Source organism: Sus scrofa, chromosome 1 (genome assembly GCF_054392235.1).
Source record: "Sus scrofa isolate SSC_HxYL_T2T_F1_AM1 chromosome 1, Sscrofa_HxYL_maternal_Yorkshire_Landrace_v2.0, whole genome shotgun sequence".
NCBI classification, from domain to species: Eukaryota; Metazoa; Chordata; class Mammalia; order Artiodactyla; family Suidae; genus Sus; species Sus scrofa.
In genome coordinates this window covers 253,613,450-253,635,099 of record NC_139383.1, presented here as the reverse complement: position 1 = coordinate 253,635,099, position 21,650 = coordinate 253,613,450, and the positions used below count along the sequence as shown (strand labels likewise).

The window sequence follows — 21,650 nt, the reverse complement described above, 5'->3', positions numbered from 1 at the left end:
CATGTGTCAAAAAACTCTCTGAGTTCTCCACTTTACACATGGAGAAACCAAGACAAAGTGAAATTAATTGTCCTAGATCACAGAGCTCATAAGTAGCAGAGATAGAAGTTGAGCCCAGGGAATCAGAGTCTACGGTTTTCATCTCTTTGCTAAAAATTTATTTCAAAGCAAACATCTCTACTACTTGTTTCTCTAAGACTTGGTTCCCCATTTTCAAAATTAAATTAAAATGGGTACCTTTCTCAAACTTTGAAGTGAACTGAGAAAAGAAGGTAAGTGATGGTGAATCTTTCATCCTAGGAGCAGATGCTGGTGTCTGAGAGAGAACACTTACAGAGCCAGTCAAGTGGCTTCCCATCCAGAGAAGAGCTCCCAAGCCTGCTGCTGCCTCCACCTCCACAGCAGAGCTTCCTAGGGCTGCTCCTCCTCAGGTGGTCCCTTTAAACCTGACCGCACCATAGAATGTGGGCTTGCCCTGGCTTGGCTTGGGCACCTGCCTTCCCTGTTTTAAACCAAAAATACTGCTTTAGTTGCATTCTTTCACTTAGAAGGTTTAATGTGACAAAGTTCTCCCCTTAGAAGAAATATTAATGAGAGGATTCAAGAAATCAGGTAATCACACACACACACACACACACACACACACACACACACACACACACAATTATTCCAGAATGAGTTTACAAACGACAATTAATAGCTACTGTTTTTAAAATACCATTAAGGCCAGGTTAAGTCATGCGTTTATCATTAATACACACAGTTGGCCTCATCTAGAATAAGAAGGGGGAATAGGACCATTACACATCTATTTATCCTTGAAATTCTTTTTTGTTTGTTTGTTTTTGCTATTTTAGGGCCACACCTGCAGCATATGGAGGTTCCTAGGCTAGGGGTCGAATCAGAGCTATAATCGCTGGTCTACACCCCAACCACAGCAACTCAGGATCTGAGCCACGTCTGCAACCTACACCACAGCTCACGGAAATGCCAGATCCTCAACCCACTGAGCAAGGTCAGGGATCGAACCTGCGTCCTCTTGGATGCTAGTCAGATTCATTTCCACTGAGCCACAATGGGAATTCCTAAAATTATTTCTAATATTGGTATAAATATTCATTGTTACAACAAACTTTTGATGTGTGAACTGTTAATCTGCATTTTTCAAATGAGTAAACTGAGGGTGACAGATGTTTAATTACCTGTCCAGGGCTTCATATATAAATAGTAAGTGGCTGAGCCCACAGTTAAAGTCAGACTGGGTAAACCCATACCCACATTCTTTCAATTACCTCTCCATGCTGCTCAGTTTATTAATTTCCACTTTGCCCCTGACACACATTCTCTGTATTAGCCTACTCTCCATTTAGAACATCTGAACACACTTACACGTATGCTGCTAATTTAGCTGGGCACAAATGATGGATAGGTGCCCAGAAGTGATTTTGTATTATTTATATTTTCAAGCATAGTCTGCTCTCTCTCCCTGTTATTTGCTTTATTCTCAGTAATTGGTTAGGAATCAGCAAGAATTAAATCAAACTGAGAAAGGTCTCAATAAATGTGTGCCAGTGTTGTAAATAAAAAGGTTCTTAACAATATGTGATAAATACAGCTACCATGTATGAAATGTCAGGTCTTTTATCTAAATAAATTTTTATACCATGACCCTGAGGTTGGCATATTACTAGTTCCGTTTTCTAGAAGAGGAAGAAACTGAGGTCTAAGAACATGGAGCAACTTGCCCAGAGTCACACAGCAAGAGGCACATCTTGGATCACACCAGCTCTGACTTAAATTCTTTGATCTGCTTCATATCATCTTGCATGTTTCTTGCCATGGAAACACAGAAGCAGCAGAATACTGAAGGAAAAAGGATGCATGTAGAATATTTTCAGTAGTTTCAGTGCTTTTTGCTTTTTTTTCCAGCTTCATGACATATAACTGACAATAAACCAAGCATATTTAGAATGTAAGTTTTCTACCTCGGTTTTTGACATACATACATGTTTATTAGACTATCATCATAGTCAAGATAATGAGCATGTCCATCACTCCCAAAAGTTTCCTCATTGCCTTTATAATCTTCCCCTCTGCTCTCCCATTCCCAAGCAACCACATATGTTGTCACTATACATTAGTCTGCACTTTCTAGAATTTTATATACATGGAATCATACAGTATATACTCTTTTTATGGTGAAGCTTTTTTGTGTAGTGACTATCAATAGTTGGTTCCTTTTTATTGCTGAATAGTACACCATGATACAGATATGCCACAATTTGCTCCTCCATTCACCTATAGATGAACAGATATTTGGCTGTGTCAAGTTTGGGACTATTACAAAGAAATATTTGTAATATTTATTACAAAGCCTATGAATATTTTTGTACAACTCTCACGTGGATGCTTGCTTTCATTTCTCTTGAGTAGTGAATAAGAGTTCTAATTGCTTCATATTTTTGCAAATTTTTGGTATAGTCAGTCTTAAATTGTCAACGAGGATTTTTTAGGTCCCTACAGTGTGCTCTGCACTGTACAAGAGGGCAGGGGGACCATTAGGAATTGGAGGACAAGGGACTCTACCCCATGGACCTCAAAGTCTACCCGGGGAGACAATTAAGTAGCTAGAGCACCATGAGTATAGTTGCACATCTATCTCTATGGGTTATAATATATATGATAAGAAGGATTTATATAATAGGATATCTAAATATGATCAAAATAATATAAAGGGGAATATAAAATAACAGCATAACATTACTAAATATAGTTGGTCAAGTTTAGCTTCTGGTAACCAATATGTTTTGTATCAACCTTGACAGAACCATAGGATTTGACTGTTGGAAGAAAAAGAATCCTGTTTCAGAATCTTCTATTTACTGGGTTAACTTGGGTCAGTTTTTTAACTTCTCTGTTCTTCCTAACAGGGCATTATAATGGGAATGACTGACATTAAACCATAAGACAAAGATGAAATCATTTCCTCCCAAAGTTCTCATCAGAGAAGTGTCTCAAGTCTGCAGATTACACGGACTCAGGCAAAGAGGTGAATAATTACCTACATATTTTGAGAGATAGCACTGATTAACTTGGGCATGTCAATAGAACAAATGCTACCCTCCCATCATGTTAAACTTACACTGTGGAGTTTCCACTGTGCTGCAGCAGATTGAGGATCTGGCATTATCTCTGTGGCGGTGCGGGTTCAATTCTTGGCCCAGCACAGTGGGTTAAGGATCTAGTGTTGCTGCAGTTGTGGCATAGGTCGCAGCCATGGCTTGGATTTGATCCCTGGCCCCAGAACTTTCATATGCTGGGGGTATGGCCAAAAACCTCCCCCCCCCCCAACACACACACACAAAAAAAACTTGCACTGTGCTAGGTGCCAAAAAATATTCAGTCCCTGCTTTGAAGGAAGTGCAGGTTTTCCATGCCTTCAAAGCAGCGATGGGAAACTAAATCTGGCACTCAGTAAACAGTCTTCCACAGATTGGTTCAAATAATCTAAAGATCTGGCAAGAGTAAATAAGACCATCGTTACATCTCAATGGAAAAATGACTTCTATTTAGAAAGCAAGCATTCATCCTTTTAGGGAAAGAACTTCTCAGAATTTAAACAAAAAGCCGTAAGGGTAGGTTGGGCTGGCTCATGATTCCAGTAAGGTTTTCCTTCTTTGGAAGTTCTCTACAGTTGGATGTTCGAGTGACTATACCACGTGAGCAGACCTCTTGGTCCGTCCATAACAGGGGTCGCAGGTTTTCCTTTAATGTATCTCTAGACATAGCACCCAGTTCTCAAAGAAACTCCCTATTACCCCAAAGTACCTATTATTTCCTAGATACTCACAAGTACCCCTGGACTACTCTTGCTGGGAATTCTGTCAACTTTAATCTCCACCCACATTCCAGCTTAATATCCCCTACTTCACGTCTGATGTGATTTAATTCTGCCTGTTCTTCCTTTCTACTTTTCACCAACCCTCTTGAAATGGTTCTCCAACTACCTACGGGCTCTCACTCCACTCATACCCCACTCCCCATAGGCTCCCCGCTATCCCATGAGCACCAGCCATCACCAGGACCAGTACATTTATGGTAACGCACACTTGCCCTTACTGGCAGGACGAGACCCAAGCTGTCTGATCTCAGAGCTTGGAGACTTCAGTGTGAAGATGGTGTACCACTCAGTGTCTGAAAGCCCTGGGATGGACTTAAAGGTAGAGCTATTCCACATTCCTAATTTGGGTGCACTTTCAGATTTATAACGTTTAGTCTTAATTTAGAGCATGAAGCCTTAATTTAGGGTTTTAGAAATATATAGATACATTGAGTTGGCTTATGGGGAACTCACCATAACAAAGTCTCAGAGGGGCTTCAGGAACACCAGTTATTTGGCATTAGCCCAGGTAAATCCACTGTACTGAAACTAAATTCAGGTCTAAGGGAAAGAATGCTATCACGAGACTCTTAAACAATGCACTTGAGACAAAGCCACTTATATTAAATGTCAATTTGCAATTCTGGAAATAGATTTAGAGAAGTAGTGATCTAGTTTCTACAGACAGGTCTGAAAGCCAGCAGTCTTTGAGAGTAACCAGGTACTAACTAGGTACTAGAAGGAATACAGTTTAGGGATTGATGGAGATAGAATTAATACCCAAAAGGCAACAACTTCAATTCAGAGTTTACCCTGGGGATGTTTTCAAAAAGACTATTTTTCGGAGTTCCCGTCGTGGCGCAGTGGTTAACGAATCCGACTAGGAACCATGAGGTTGCGGGTTCGGTCCCTGCCCTTGCTCAGTGGGTTAACGATCCGGCGTTGCCGTGAGCTGTGGTGTAGGTTGCAGACACGGCTCGGATCCTGCGTTGCTGTGGCTCTGGCGTAGGCCGGTGGCTACAGCTCCGATTCAACCCCTAGCCTTGGAACCTCCATATGCCGCGGGAGCGGCCGAAGAAGTAGCAACAGTAGCAACAACAACAACAACAACAACAAAAAAAAAAAAAAAGACTATTTTTCATAGGAATACTATCTCAAATATATTTAATTAATTAAATCTATTGATTCCTATTAGGTACAAAAATTGTTAAACGAGATTGAAACCAAGGTGAACAGTAACTGTGATTCTACAAATAACTTCTAGAATATACGTCTTTGAAACTGGTAAGGTTTTGCTTTAAATTGAATATCCCCTTTAAAGCTGGCAGGGGTTTTCACTTCAACTTTTTTTTTTCCCATGTCTATTAGGGAAAAAAATAAGCTGGATATAGTTTCCACCTCTGTAAAATGAAAATCATCACAAAGTTTTTGTAAGAGAAAAAGCTCTTAGAATGGTGCCGGGCATGTAGCGAATGCAATTAAATGTTTGCTAGCAATATTATGAAAACCAACAGTTGTAGACAATGTCAGTGTTTGTACAACAGTGGGAAGATGAACAAGTTTTAAAATGCCTGGAAAGGGTCTATATCTTTATGATGTATGACAGGGCTCCTGTAGTGAGATTAGCCTTCAGTGACAGATCAGGGAAGGCTGCCAGATAAGATTCCTTGTTATGTTCAGATGCTACCTCTGAAAAATCCCTCTCTGCACATTCAGAGAAAATTGCAAGCGCTAACCTGGAAAACAAATGAATACAAAGCAAGTTCAATGTCTGTTTTTATATGAAGGAAATAAATACCCAAAGGCTGACTGTTTGGATGTGTTCCAGCTTTCCAGAGCATTGGGAAATGCAGCATCCACATTCCTGACGGTGACTCTGGCCTCCTAGTTCTTCCAACTACAAACTGGTGGAATCATTTCATCATACTGTCATGGTCACGTTTGTGATTAGCCCTCAAGTAGCCTGCTGAGTGCAAAGCCTATATCTAAAAAAAGAGGAGAGGGGCTCAGCCAGTATAACAGCAAAGGTAAAAGCTGTTACCTCCTGGAAGAATGCACTGTTCTCACTTGCCCACACTCACAATTCTCACAGCATAACTAGTTAAAAAAAAAAAAAAAAAAACCTTGAGACTCCCATAAATCTAAGGTGGTCAATCATTTTTCACCTTCCTTGAGTACCACATCCACTCCACTTGCTGACATGAAATGTGAGAATCGACAGACTGTGAACCTCAGAACATGCGGTGAATGTAGAATGAAGCTGAGCTATGTTTACCCTGCAGTCATTTATAAAAAAGTACAAACTGCTCCTTGATCATAAACTGCTATCGTAAATGTTGTTACTTGTGACTAAAATGCATGGCATTCTCAGAGGGACAGTGCTTTGGCAAATGCAGCTTTCAATTCTTTATTAAAAGTGGCCTGGGCAGTGAAAAGATAGACCTTCAGACACGTCTGACTCCAGATTGGGCTCTGCTATGATGTGAACCTGGACAAGTGACTTAAACCCTCTGAGTCTTAGTTTCCTTGCCTGTGGAATGAAAAGCATAAACTTTGCCTAGCAGGGTTGTTGAGAGGATTAAAAGAAAAATGGCACCACACATGATATATGGGAATTCGATGACTGCAAATTTATTCTCTGTCAGGTAAAAGAAGCTAGACAGTGTTTCTAAGATGCACTGCCCTACTGCCCTAGTCCACCGGGTAAGACTCAGGCATCAATAGGAACATATAAGAAACCTACTCCAGAAGGCCATGATCATTACATGTCCTGAATGCTGTATAGACTTTAAAAACAATCTGAGCATGAGAGAGAACCAGAGGTGACACGTGGCCTTCCACCCTCTGCTGAAAACCCAGTGACTGGCCTTCATCGCCTTGTGAATCAGCTTCATTGTCTTTGGGCAGGTTCAGAGAAAATGCTTATTTAGTTGAGCCCAAATGTATTTCTCTGCAATAACCACTTACTGATGGATTCTGATTCTGTCTTCTAAACCCCCAAGAATAATTCCAGTATGTCCAATGCCAAGGATGTGATTGTGGTGGTGAGATGGAAGATTCACTAAAACCTGGAACTAACAGAGGAAGAAGGGTCTCACAGGGTTACATTCTTTCCCCAGTCACAGAGATTCAAATCAAGGGGGATTAGTGGCTAAGCTAACTGATCTTCACACCTTTCCTTTGGTGATGATCTTGCACTTGCAACTATTTAAAGAGGGAAGAATATGATCATAACTATTTCCTTTGACCAGCTTATAAAATGGAATGGTCCTAGGATAAAATAAGGGGATGGTACTTATCACACAGCAGGCACTCACCCATCCATTCGCTCAATAGTGCCTATTGCTAACTGAACAGCACGTATTGCTAACTGACTATGTACAGGAGGGCATGAGTAAGTCATTCAGGAAGATACCTTATTACCAGGCAATGAGGTTCTAGCCAGTAAGGATATTTATGATGCTTCTTTGAGTGATAATAAATTTAGGTAATAAGAACAAAGACACTGATAAGATATATTGGCTAATAAACTTGGAAAAAAAATAAATAGAACACTCAAACATTATCTCTTTTAAATAAGTCATAAAGCCTAATGTCAGCAATTCTAACCATCAAAGCCATTAAGGGGAATTCAAAATTGGTTCCACTGGCTGTTACGTGGGTAGGGAAAGAGCAAAAAACAAAAAAAGGAAAGAGAAATTTCAGGAGAGTAAGTTCATCTCATTCCATCTCTTTCTCACATTTTGTGGATGATTATTTTTATTTTTGTATGTGTCAAGATATTTTTTCTCCTGGGAAGCCATAGTAAGTGGAGGCTGGAACACTAATTTAGGTGTGAAAATGTGGGTAATTCAGCTACCAGAAAGAACCCAGAGAGCTTTCCTGGCCAGTAAGCAGAAACTCAATAAAGAACAGGCTAAAAGTAGGGAGGAACGTCTCCTAAATTCCATTACTCACAGTAGTAAACGGAGGGAGACAGTCTGCAGTGAGGCTGTGGAGATGCCAAGGGAAACCTGGGTTTTTCCATAAGTGTAGGACTAGCCTCCTCAGCCAGGTATAGAACAGATGAGACAGATGAGTGGTTTAGATGGGAGGCATGCAGAGAAGGCTATGGGAAGGGGATTTTTTTCAGAGCCACAGACTTCTCCAGGCAAGTAAAGAGCTTAAAGGCCATTTGAGTTTCCCTTTGAGGTCCTATGGAAAGTGTGTTTCATCCAGCTCACCAGGAACACAGAGGCACTGCATAATGGTGCTAGCTGTGCTTTTCTTCATGCGCTCAGCTAAAGTTGTTTTTAGTTTCCCATTAGTAGTCCCCAGCCTAGTTCAAGGTTTTCAAGAAGGCAGCTCTTCAATTTCCCTACAGCCCAGCCTTGCTCCCAAGATGCTATTGACTCTTCTTGGTGGCTTAGGAGCATTTCCCTGTCAGCTCTGCTCTCCCAGTTCCTTCATCCAGGACTGCTGGTTCATGGCCTCCAGAGGGACCTTCCCTTGAGAAGCTGGATCTAATTCTGTAGCCCTCTGCTGCCCTCCACTGGCCACATCTCAGGGCCAGGGTTTGCTCTTTAGCTATAGGCAGTGCAAGGGGTTTTATTCCAAGCATCTCCCAGGAGACCAGGTGGGCATCCACACTACCAAAGCAGCACACCAAGGATGCTATCATATCAGGGAAAGCACCACTCTTGATGCCCCATCTCAGGTCATCCTCCAAAGAAGTAGTACCAGCCTTTCATCTACTAAACCCACATTAAGTGCTATGTGCCAAGCACCTGGTAAGCCTGGGAAGACAGTGACGAAAAGGAGAAAAAGGAGTCTCAGGAAGTTTCCACTGCTGCAAGCCCAGTTACAGCTGAACCATTCCCAGGGGCCCAATTCTAATGCAGGAGGGTGGTAACTGACTACCTGGGCCCCAAGCCCTTTAGGAGTTTCCAGAAACAAACCTCTTACAGGATGTCACAAAATCTGCACTTTATTTTTGTGTTCTTGTCTCTCTCTTTTTTTGAAGGGATTAAAGTCTAAGACACAGGTCTTCCTTCAGGGAATTTTATGGTTGGGAAAAAGCCTAACTATAACATAAATCATGATATGGCAGGAGCCAAGCTGTGTGGAAGAGGAAGAGGTGATTAATTAGGGCTGAAGGGATAAGAAGATTGTGCCTTCCTAACACAGAAATCTCATCATGCCACTTGCTTATTTCAAAAGAAAAAGAAAATGAAAAAGGAATGTTATGGCCCTCCATTATTCAGAGGCTCAGCTAGAAATGCCTTGCACATCTCAAGCAGACTTCATCATCTTCCCTCTATCTGGGGCAAGGCCTCTCTCGCTGCCCTCTGACATCTGCTGCCCCAGCTGAAGCCACATCTTTATCTCAAACCACGTGTAGCCAGAACCCAGAGAGAGTCCAAGCCATCCCCTCCTGGTTCATGGGACAAGTGCTAGATCTTCTGTGTTTCAGTCCTCCTCCACTTCACTTCCTCTCTCATTCCATTTACTCAGCTCTCTCTTTCAGAGCCTGTTTCCAAGAAAGCAGATTTTCAGTCTTTATGATGTGACTCCAGACACAACCTCTCTCACAGTTATGTTCCTTCTCTTTAGCTCCCTTGTATGGGCCCCACTAAACCCAGACTCCCAGAACCCCAGCAAGCAGCACCTGTGTCCGGTCAGTGAGGTAGCACTTAAGATTCCTGAACATTACTGCCAGGGCAGGTGGTGCTTGCCTTTATTGCCCACCCATGTCCTAGGATGTTGTCAATAAATCAAGGGTGAACAGCTACACTGTTAGGTAATTTCTCTGGAATCATCCTCTACCTTCTTCTCTAAACACTTGATGTTATCTTCTTTTGTCCACGGGCTTCCCTCTGGATTGTTCCTTTATGCTTTCCCCCTTGAAACCACTGCTGACACAAAATCTGCCTCTATTGATGGCACCTAACAAAGCAGGCCTTGGCAGGAAATCCCCAATTATCCTGGCGCCCCGTTCATTTAAGAAGAGGGAACTCGAACTAAAGATGGGAATAGGGTAGGTGATGCCGGTAGGTGTGCCGGGCAGCATGCTAGGTATGTCATTTGCTCCTCCCAACTAACTTTTGAAAGATGTTCTTATGATCTCTATGTAAAGAGAAGGAAAATTTTGAGCCTCTGGAGATTAAATAAGCTGCCTAAGTTTTTGACACAGCTGATTTCAGAGCCTGCACTCTTTACTACATGCTGTTTCTTGATTGCCTGTCTTATAGTGGATAAGTGATCTACAGCTATTTATTGAGTTGCCTAAATGAAAATGACCTTTGGTCACAAAGCCACATTGGGATCTGTAGTTATTCTTAGAGAATCTTCGAAGTCTTGTGCTTCTACAGAAGCTTCCTTTTCATTTTCTAGAAAACCAGAAGGACTTGAGTAAATTCCACGAGCCACTGTTAAGTAGTGAGAATGACATGAAACTCAGCAAAAAGTGATCATCCCTAATGGAGTGACTTACATTATTGTTGCTATTATTATATCTCCTAGCTGAACCTGAAGGAATTCTACGAGTAAAAAGAAAGCAAGAAATCCCTTTTGTTAACATGAGATGCAGCTAAGTGTACATTCAAGTTATTTGATAAAAAGCATAATGCACACATGCCATATGGTATATATGCATATTTCATCATCACGTTTTATGTAATGGTTGTTAAAAAGGCTATTATGCAATATGGTTTTTATGTCTCTCACATCTATGATTTTTTTTCAAGCTCTATTCTTTGCCCTCTTTTATATTCCCTAAGGGAGGGAAAGACATCCTGAAATCTCAACAGGCAATTTGTATTTTTAAACATGAAATTCTGAAAATATGACGATACCATGTCTGTTCTGTTCATCATTGTAGCCCCATGTCTTTGGCCCATGGTAATCACCTGATAAATAACTGCATCATTGAAATCAGTCTCCGCTCCCACAACTATCACAACTGCCGTCGTAGGCTAAATGTATGTAGGCTGTTGATCCCCTGTGCGAATCAGCCTCAGAGCAGAGACATATCTAAGTGTTTGTGCTGCCTCTTTCCCCATATGTTCCTGAAGCTCCACCTGGAAAGAAGAAAAAGATCTTCTAGAAGTGAGCTGGCCACTTTATCTCACTGGGGCTCCAATGTGAGAATGGAATGAGGTCTCCCATATGAATGTCTTTCCTCTACTGTGGGGATTGGACAGAACATGACAAGGCAGCAGAATCCAATGCAGGCTGAGCCCACAGTGTGATGCTGAAATTGCCTGGAGAGTCATCTCCAGCCGCTGCAAGACTCAGATTATTCTAAGAAACATAATTAGCTACAAGAGGTAACAAAACAAAAAAATGAGACTCTCCCTCACCTCTCAAAAGTGCTAAGCTAATTAATAAATGGTCTTCAGTGCTCCTTTATAGAGAAGGATGTTTTAGCAATATCCGCCTACTAAGCTTTTCAGGGAGGGCAGGAAAAACAGTAATCCCTAGTTGATTTTTCAGGTCTTCATTACATCAGGACCAGCCCTGATAGCCAGATTGAGGGCAGTTGATGGGAAGTATGGAGGGAAATAGGATTCCAGGCAGAGGAAACAGCATGCAGAGAGGCCTTGAATCAGGAAGAAGCTTGAAATGTTGGAAGAACCACAGCAGATGAATTTGTTAAAGCAAAGCGAGTAAAGGAGGAAGAGGGAGAGGGGATAGTGGAGAGAGAGATGGGCTAGAGGAGAAATTGAGAGCCAGATTTTGTAGGACTTTGCAAGCCTGGTAAAGACTTTGGAATTTTTTTTCCCATGTGCAGTGGGAAGCCATTGCTAGACTGAACGCTGGGTCCTGATGCTGCTGTTTGCCTTGATGACTGTGTCATGAGTAGCTATTTCAGGCCCTTGCTCACTTTTCAGGACATGCCCCTCACTCCTTACTCCTATTGTCTGTCATTTCACAGTCCTCCCCTGTTGCAGCCTTTCCCTCCTGGTCTAGCTGAGTCTCCTCCTATCTTCTACTGAGACGTCTGCCCCCAGGCCCAGGCCCTCCTCCCCACCACAGCCTCTATAGCTCAGCCTTTATGCCCACCTTCACTTAAAAAAAAAAATTGCATTTGTCTATCAACAGTACAGGGGTTTGTTTGATTGATTTATTGATTTATTGATTTATTTTAGGGCTGCACCCCCAGCATATGGAAGTTCCCAGGCCAGGGGTCAAATTGGAGCTGTAGCTCTCACCCTACACCACAGTCACAGCAATGCCAGATCGGATCTTCGACCTACACCACAGCTCATGGCAACACCAGATCCTTAACCCATTGAGTGAGGCTAGGGACTGAACCCACATCCTCATGGATACTAGTCAGATTTGTTCTCATGGATCTGCAACTGCAAATCCGGTTTGCTTGATTTTTTGGTTTGCTTTGTTTTTGTCTTTTACATGTAAAAAAGCTTCAGTGTCAGCATCAATGAGTGTGATTTTTGCTGTTCTTTTTTACCACCACAGTTCCCCCCAGGCATACTGAATACTGGCATATTTAAGAAGCTGTAAAAAAAAAATCCCATTAAGAATGCAAACTGGGGTTCCAAGGGTTCATCTGAATTCTGATTTGTCAAGATCTTGAAATGATACATTTTCTAGTTCATCTTATAAGAAAGTGAATGATCCATTTCCTGCAGGAAATTTAAAAACATAAATAATAGTCACATATCTCTAACTCATATCACTTTCTTATTGCTTTTCTAAAGAGCTAACACCACTTACAAAATACGAAGGCAAAAACGAACGAAAACACTGACCTGGTTTCTTTATGTTTTGTGGGAGTTGGTTAGGTGTAGTATGGTTTTGATTTGAGTAAATTAGAACTAATACTGAGGGTTCTCACTGGAGGCTACTAAAACATCCTCTGAGTTACGAAGCATTAAAGTACTTAAGGATTCAGCAAAAAGAATACAATTCTTCTTATCACTTCCACTCCCATTTCTGACTACCATTCTAGCACCTTCTAAACTTGAGTATTTATATCTAAAAGAACAAGGCAGTCAAGGTGGAGGCCCCCAGGCATAGACAACTGTTCTCCAAATACTCAGGCATATCTCTAGGGATTTGTCAGCTCCCCAAAGAAGTAAAAAACTGGAGGAAAGGAGTTTCCACTGTGGCACAGCATGTTAAGGATCCAGGGCTGTCTCTGTGGTAGTACAGGTTCGATTCCCGGCCAGGTGCAATGGACTAAGGATCCAGCTTGCCACAGCTGTAGCAAACGTTGCATCTATGGCTGGGATTTGATCCCTGGCCCAGGAACTTGCATATGTCTTGGGGGGCAGCCAAAAAACAAAACAAAAAACAAACAAAACCATGGAGGAAAAGATCCATGCCTCAAGCCCCAAACCTTGTTCACTGCAAATATGCACATATTGGAGGCAGACATAGGAAAGGTGAGGTCAGTTTACTGCTTCATCCCCATCCCAGGTGAATTGACATGGACTTGTTTCTTCTGGGTTTGTTTCAGTGTAAACTATAAACAAACAGACAAGCAAACACCACCACCTGGCATTTGACAGTGTGAGGATGAAGTCTGAAGCTGCTCCGATATTCTGCAGTTAGCTGCCTGCACCACTTCCTATCTCCATGTGGAGAAAAGAAAGTGCATCCTCAGCATTCCTCACTCCCCCACCTCCCCCAAACTGTGAAGCGCCATAAGCCATATGGCAACTGTCAAGCTCAGCGCTGCACTGCTTGGGGTCACCAAGTAACAATGCACCATTTCTGCATGCCAGGAGGAGACAATGATTAAATGCAGGAAGGCACTCAAATTAACTGCTAACAACACTGTGCGTATTTGAAGCTGTTCATTTGAGATATTTTTAGAGGAGAATAGTCGCCAAACTCCTAAGTTTCAAAATTGCATCTTATGGGAATATAAACCCAGTATTAAATGGGTAAGGACTGTATAAATGGACACTCTCAGCTAAATGTTATTTACGGGTTATGTTAGTGGGGTTGTATTTCCATCTGTACTCACATATAAATTCTGTGTGTAGAATGCCTGCTGTCTGTATGTGCAAATATAAATAAAGCCATATATGTATAGCCATACGTTTCATAATATAATGTAGAAATGACGGTGTCTGGAAAGTTGTCCTTAACCACCTCGAATGCTTTTGTGGTATGAGTGATGAACTAGGTGCTAATACAGAGGTAAGGTGTTCAAACAGGATTGTAAACCTGCATTGTCTTTGAGCATGACTATCAATGTATGTACAGTAAATGGAGAATATTGGATTTCAGTTGATATGACATATGCAGCCCACACCTCATATTTCTGTGCAAATCTATATAGCTCAGAAAGCAAATATCATTCACAGAGATCTGACAGTACGGCCACCAGAGATTTTGCAATAGAAATGATCTTATAGTATATAGAGTAATAGAGTATATGGGGGGGAGCAGGGAAAGGCCAAATTATTCTCTGAGTTTAAATTTGTTCAAATAAAAGGCCTTATGAAGTTGGAAGGGAGGAGCGAGGGTTGAAGCACAGTTGTACATATTTTAAAGCACTGGTATTTAGGAGGATAAATTCTGTTCAGTTCTTCTACTACAGAGACTTTCAAATATTTGAGTGCCCTTTTAAATGTCTCATTGTCACTGGTGGGTTAGGTTGTCAGATGCCTTAAAACGATATGGTTTAGTGCAGCCAAGTAGAGAGCAGCTCATGTACTGGCACCACTCTGTGGTCAGGGAGATTCAGAAACTCACAATGTTAAATTTTTATAACTGTGTGGCTAAGGTTTTACCACCTGGTATTTGAATTTTTGCAAAGTAAATGACTGTGCTTCATAATTTTTCTATCTTACCAAAATAAATAAAATCTATTTATAAAATGCCAGAGTAGCATCAACAGAATATTGACAAACTATACTTAATCACATTGATCATTTAATACAGTTTAGGCACACAAATACAACAGGAAAACACCTTCCCCCAAATATTTACCACACAAGCTCCAAAATGTTTTCATTAAAGGAACTGACTGCTGAATAAACAGGTCTTAATGAATGCATCATTTACACAGGAATTCCACCACACGTAAGCCAAGCAGCCAGTAGTATTACTAAACTAAGAAAATAGAATTGGGTTATGAAAATATCGAATCAGATGTTCTTATAATGCTAAGAAGAGATTAATTTAATCTTAGCAGGAATATCTAAATGTCTTAGACTTTATTTTTATCTTCTGAAAGTGATTTGGGTTTGTTTTTTTTTAAGCACTTAGGAAATATAGGTTTTGGGTTTTTTTTTTTTTTTAAAAAGGAAAATAAAAGTCACTCGTTATTTTGCCACTAGTCATGTTTTGGTATATTTCATCCTAGATATCTGAGTTATGCTGCACATACTTTTCAAGGGGCACCATCTAACAATACAGTATAAATATTCTCTCACAATGTCATTTTTAATAACACACCATAATTCACATAACCCATTTTTTTTTTCGGTGGTTAGTCACTCATATTGCTTCTAACCCTTTATTTATTAACAATGCCAAAAGAATATCTTAGAGCCAGGGCTCTGCATATGTACATAATTATTTCTATAAGATTAATTCCTTAAAGTCACACTGCTCAATTAAAAAGGATATAAATTTTAAGGCTTTTTGTTATAATGTTTTTAATTATAGAGGTAACACATAAACATAGTCTATTAAGAAGCAAAAGTCTCTTTTCCATTCTTCCCCAACCCCAACCTAGAGTTCACTCCTTGGATGTAACCACTGTTAACAATTTATTTATTCTTCCAGAAACTTTGTATTCATACACAAGAATATCTGCAATTTATACATAAACCCTGCACCGTTATACAAATGGAAGCATGCTATATCTTAGCAATACATCTTGGAGAGTGTTCAGTATCAGTGCCTATACTTATATCTCAATCCTTTTAATGATTTCATTAGGCTTGTTTGCCTGGATATATCAGAGCTTATTAAAGCATCTGCCACTAATGAATACCTCTGTCATTTAACTTTTACTATTACAAACAATGATACAACATCTTTGCACATGTATTTTGCAAACTTGCATAAATGTTTAAGTATAGAGGGAATTTGTTAAGTAAATGGATATATACCTTTTATTTTTGCTAGACATCATCATATTGCTTTTTTCTAAATAGTTATTTTTATTTACATTTCTTAGCAACACTGAGTATTATGCAAACTTTTAATCTTTTAATCCTTGCTACCCGGAAAGCTAAGATGCTATGTTATTTTTGTTGTCATTTTTATTCATATCTTCATATCCCCCTCAACTTTTTTTTTTCTTTTTCTTTTTTTGCTTTTTACAGTTGCACCCATGTCATATGGAAGTTCACAGGCCATGGGTCAAATCAGAGCTATATTTGCCAGCCTACACCACAGCCACAACAACTCGGGATCCGAGCAGTGTCTGCAACCTACATACAGCTCACTTCAATGCTGGATTCTTAACCCACTGGGCGAGGCCAGGGATCGAACCTACATCCTCATGGATGCTAGTCAGGTTCGTTACTGCTGATCCATGAAGGGAACTCCTTCATTTGTGTCTCTTTAATTATTTGTGAGATCAATAATTTTTACTTCATGGATCCCTTGCAAAGGTCCTGTGGATCCATGAACTACACTCTGAGAATATCTGAACAAGAAGATTTCTAAGGTCTTATTCAGTTCTGACATGTTATGAATGCATGAACTCATTCATACATTTAAAAAATATATTTCTCAAAAAAAAAAAAAAAGAGTTCCCATCTTGGCTCAGTGGTTAACGAATCCAACTAGGAACCATGAGGTTGTGGGTCTGATCCCTGGCCTTGCTCAGTGGGTTAAGGATCTGACATTGCCATGAGCTGTGGTGTAGGTTGCAGATGCGGCTCGGATCCCACATTGCTGTGGCTGTGGCATAGGCCAGCAGCTAAAGCTCCGATTAGACCCCTAGCCTGGGAACCTCCATATGCCACAGGGGTGGCCCTAGAAAAGACAAAAAGACCCCCAAAAAGTTAATAAATAAATAAAATAAAAAATATATTTCTCACATTTTAAAAATGCCAGAATGGAAAATACAGAAAGAAAACACAGCAAGGGGAGATCTAACAGGGAAAACACAGTAGACAGAAAAATTTTCTCTAAGGTTTGGTCTTCTGGAATTTGCTCTCTCCCCAAAACTCAACTGACCTTCCAGAAAAAAAAAAATTAAAACAGATTTTTTAAAGAATTTAAGAGAATTTCTTTACAGAAGTTAATTTCTGTCATTAAATTGCATAGACAACTGCATTCACATTGGGAGTTTTAAGAACTCATGAGTTTCTCTGAGAATTCTTTATTTATTTTCATTTGATCAGATATTTATTTTTACATACATTGCAAACCTCCAACCTAATGGTCGATTAAGATTTTATTTTATTCTACATGTTGTTGTGGGTAGGGTAAGAAGTATAAAAGATACAAAAAAATTAATTAGCCCTAATAACTAAACCAGAGTCAGGAATTTTGTCTGTGGGTATGTGGGTATGTGGGGTTATGGGTGTGGGTGTGTGTGTGTGTGTGTGCCTCCACAAAAGTATATGAATATTTGGATTTTATTTATAGGGCATACTTTAGTCATTTCATAAACAGATGAGATCTCTCTGACTAGAAAACATCCTAATATTCAGGCATTTGCTCTACAGATGGAATTTCTATAATAAAGGAATTCTGGTGTCCAGTGGGGTTCTTAGATATATGTTACATTGAATAAATCAGCCTTAGGTTGAAATGAATACATTAAATACATTTTTAACCAAAATTTTTAATTACATTAAAAAATAATAGTAAAGCCCTATAAAGCTGACTGAATCACTCTAATGCAGGCATTAAGAAGAATATTCATGTAATCAATCTGTGATTAATAATAAATAGTTTTACTTCATTCCTTACATGAAGTCATATCAGAGTATTGTCTCTGTTTATACAGTTTAATGAATGCCTTAATCCTTATAAAAGGAGTAGATTCTGGCAAAATTCTCCCTAAAAATCTTTTTGAGATGGCATAGCAGGAACAAAGGGAAGCAGGAAGTATGCTTATAATTATTTTCTGAGCTGAGACTCTATAGGACGTATAATTTAAAGCTTCAAAAAATATGTTTTAAAAACTCAGGGTTATAAGGATACATACTGGTTTCTCAAGCCAAAACGGTGCCTTGCAAAATAAATATATCTTTAATATAGAGTTCATTGCCAATCTCCACTCCTTAGTAGGAAAAGATGATTATTTAATTTATGTAATTCATGTAGATGATTCAGTTTCTTCATGAGTAAAATTGGGACAAAATGAACAATATCTGCCAAACTTAACAGGATTACTTAAGGGTCAACTAAAACAATGCATAGAAAAGCTTTCAGCAGAGTTCCAGCCCAAACTAATTTTCTCAATAAATGAGAAATTCAATGTGGATGATAATGTTTCTCTTTTTAAAATGCTACTAGGAAATATAGACCCATAGTTAGATGGAAATCTGATGTGTAACTGAGCCTGCACTGCAAATCAATAATAGGAAAGGATGACTCTTCCAAAAATAGGCAATAGGACACAGCTGGTTATCTATAGGAAAAAAATTAATTTGTCCCATACACCAAAGTTCCAAGAAGACTAGAGACAAATGCAAATGGTAACATTCTATAGCTTTTAGAGAACAATACAGGACAGTATTTTATGAGCCATGTTAGTAAATTAAACATGTTCTTAAATATGACACAAATGGGTTAACCATTAAAAAAAATAGTTAAATTTGACCATGGGAGCAGGGAGGGAAAACAACTTCTGCTAATATATATATAAAAAATTTATGCCAGAATCAAGATAGTAGAGGAGTAGAACATGGAACTCACCTTCTCCCACAAATACATCAAAAAAAAAATCTACATATACAATGATTCCCACATAACATCTACTGAATGCTGGCAGAAGACCTCAGACTACAGGGGGCAAGAAAACCTCCACATAACTGGATAAACAAAAGGAAAAAACAGAGAGAGAGAGAGATAAGAGAGAAAAAGGAATCAGGACAGGACCAGCACTCCGGGGGTGGGGGGAGCTGTGAAAGAGGAAAGGAATCTGCAACCTAGGAGGCCACCTAACTGATGGGGAGATCAGACAGGACAGAGAGGGAGCCTCAAAGCCTCAAAGACATGCACAACAGCCAGTCTGAGGAAGGCAAAGCAGACAGAGAGAGAGCCACATAGACCACAGTACCACTGCCCAGGGCACCACAGTTTGAGACACTTGGTGGGGGCTGGGTTTTGAGGCTCAGGCTTCAGAGGTCAGTTCCAGGAAGAGGACTAGGGTTCGCTATGTGGAAACAGCCTGAGGAGGCTAGGGAGTGGTATGCCATGGGCTCTAGTGCCAGTGTGTCACAGCCAAGAGACTGCAGGAGAAGGCCTGGGCCTGCCAGAAAAGCAAGGTGTTATTGTTGTGGAGTGAGGGGGGGTTACCTCCACAGCAATTTCTTTCTTTGTGCATATGGCTTCTCATATGGCAGGGCACCTCTTGTGCAGGGTACAGGGGTGGGTGCAGGCCACCACAGCCATCTCAGACTCCAGAGGTGGGCACAGTCTGCCAATGCTTGCTTCCCCCACTACCTCAGGCACCAATGCTGCTGTGGACCATTGCCCATCCCACCCTGGGAACTCTCACACCCTGCTATTGCCGCTGCTAAGGGCCCATCACTGCGTGCTATCTTCCTGGGGGTCACTGTCGCTGCTGAGGGCCCTGAAACCAGATGAAACTTTCTGCCCCCACCTCCCTGTAGGTCACCACCACTGCCAAGAGCCCAGTGATCAGGTGTCACCCATTGCCTCCACACCTCCCTGGAAGTATGCACAGGGCTTATACCCACACACACCCCCCATCAAGGGGATAACAGCCTGCACACTGAGGAAAGAGACAGCAAGCATCCAAATCAAAAGCAGCCTTTATGCCAAAAACATAGTAAACCCACACAAGCTACCCAGGGATACTCCTGCATACAAACAGCCCTCTAAGACTACAGTAGATAACTGTTTTCTCTAAATTTACAGAGTAAGAAAAATATAAGCAAAAATAAAGGGGCATGGGAATTATTCCAAGTTAAAAGAATAGGAGAATTCCCCTGAAGGAGCAGACAATGAAAAAGACCTATGCAGTCTAACAGACACCAAGTTCAAAAAGGAGGTAATGAAAATACTGAAGGAGTTAAGAACAGTTATTGACAGTAATGCATATTACTGTAAAAAGGAACTAGAAACTATGAGGAGGAGCCAAGAAAAATTAGAAAACTCATTTGCCAAGACGAAAGATGAGCTAAAGGCAATGCATAGCAGAATGAATAATGCAGAGAAATGAATAAGTGACTTAGAAGACAGAATAATGGAAATCACCCAATCAGGTTATCAGACAGAAATCCAAATGAAAAAAAAAAAAAAAACAAACAAATGAAAGCAACAGAAGAGATCTATGGGATAACATAAAACATGCCAATCTATGCATAATAGTGATTCCATAAGGAGAAGAAAAAGAAAAGAAAATGTATTTCAAGAAATTATGGCTGAAAATTTTCCAAATTTAAAGAGAAACAGATATCCAAATACAGGAAGCAATGGGGCCCCAAACAAGATGAACCCAAACAGACCTATACCAAGACATAATAAAAATGGCAAAAGTTAAAGATAAGGGGAGGATTCTAAATGCAGCAAGAGAAAAATAAAGAGTTAATTACAAGAGAATCCCCATAAGGCTATCACCTGATTTCTCTACAGAAACACTGCAGGCTAGAATGGAATGGCAAGATATATTCAAATCCTAAAAGGGAAAAATCTGCAAACCAGAATACTCTAACCAGTAAGATTATAATTTAAAATAAGAGAAATAAAGAATTTCTCAAACAGAAATACCAAACATATCCGAACAGAAATATTGAAAGGTCTCCTCTAAACAGGAAAGAAGTAAGAAGATGTAGGATGGAGGAAATCACAATTAGAAAATAATCACTTAAATAAGCCAGTATATAGATTTAAACACACACACACACACACACACACACACACACACACACACACACACTGTTGTGAAAGCAATGGTAAACACAAGGAGCAACAAAAGGATAAAATTAAGATGTAAAAAAGGACATCAAAATCATAAAATGTGGGGAGGAGAGTAAGAGTCTTAAAAATTAGACTCTTTTTTTAAGAATGTGTTTGAGCCTATATGACTATCAGGCTAAAGCAAGCAGATATAGGAAGGGGTTTACATACTTGAAAAACAGGGCAACCACAAACAAAAAAAAACCACATTAAATTCACAAAAACCAAAAAGATGAGGACACAGGCATATGATAAAAGGAAATCATCAAGCCACACACACACACACACACACACACACACACACACACACACATACACACACACACAAAGGAACAAAGAAGATACAAAAGATCAACTGGAACACAAGGTTTAAAATGGCAATAAAAGCATATGTATCAATAATTATCCTGTCTGTGGATTGAATGCTCCAATCAAAAGACATAAAAAGGCAGACTGGATAATATGCCACCTGAAAGAGACCCACCTTAGGGCAAAGGACACACATAGATTGAAAGTGAATATGGAAAATGATATTTCAGGAAAATGTAAATGACAAGAAAGCTGGAGTCAAAACACTCATATCAGAAAAAATATATACTTTAAAACAAAGGAAATAAAGATAAAGAAGGATATTATTCAATGATAAAAGAATCAGTTAAAGATATTGCACATGTCAACATATGTGCACCTAACA

General features: G+C 40.0%; 2 protein-coding genes across 7 annotated transcripts in view; both read right to left on the bottom strand.

Moving 5' to 3' along the window:
• Nucleotides 1-21,650, bottom strand: part of PLPPR1 (phospholipid phosphatase related 1) — a 337,564-nt gene that overhangs the window by 242,337 nt on the left and 73,577 nt on the right. The window lies entirely within an intron of this gene.
• Nucleotides 1,746-21,650, bottom strand: part of LOC106509220 (uncharacterized) — a 424,782-nt gene continuing 404,877 nt past the window's right edge. The window contains exon 7 of the mRNA XM_084991349.1: nt 1,746-1,863. The gene's annotated coding sequence lies outside the window, so the exon portion shown is untranslated. The remainder of the gene's footprint in view (nt 1,864-21,650) is intronic.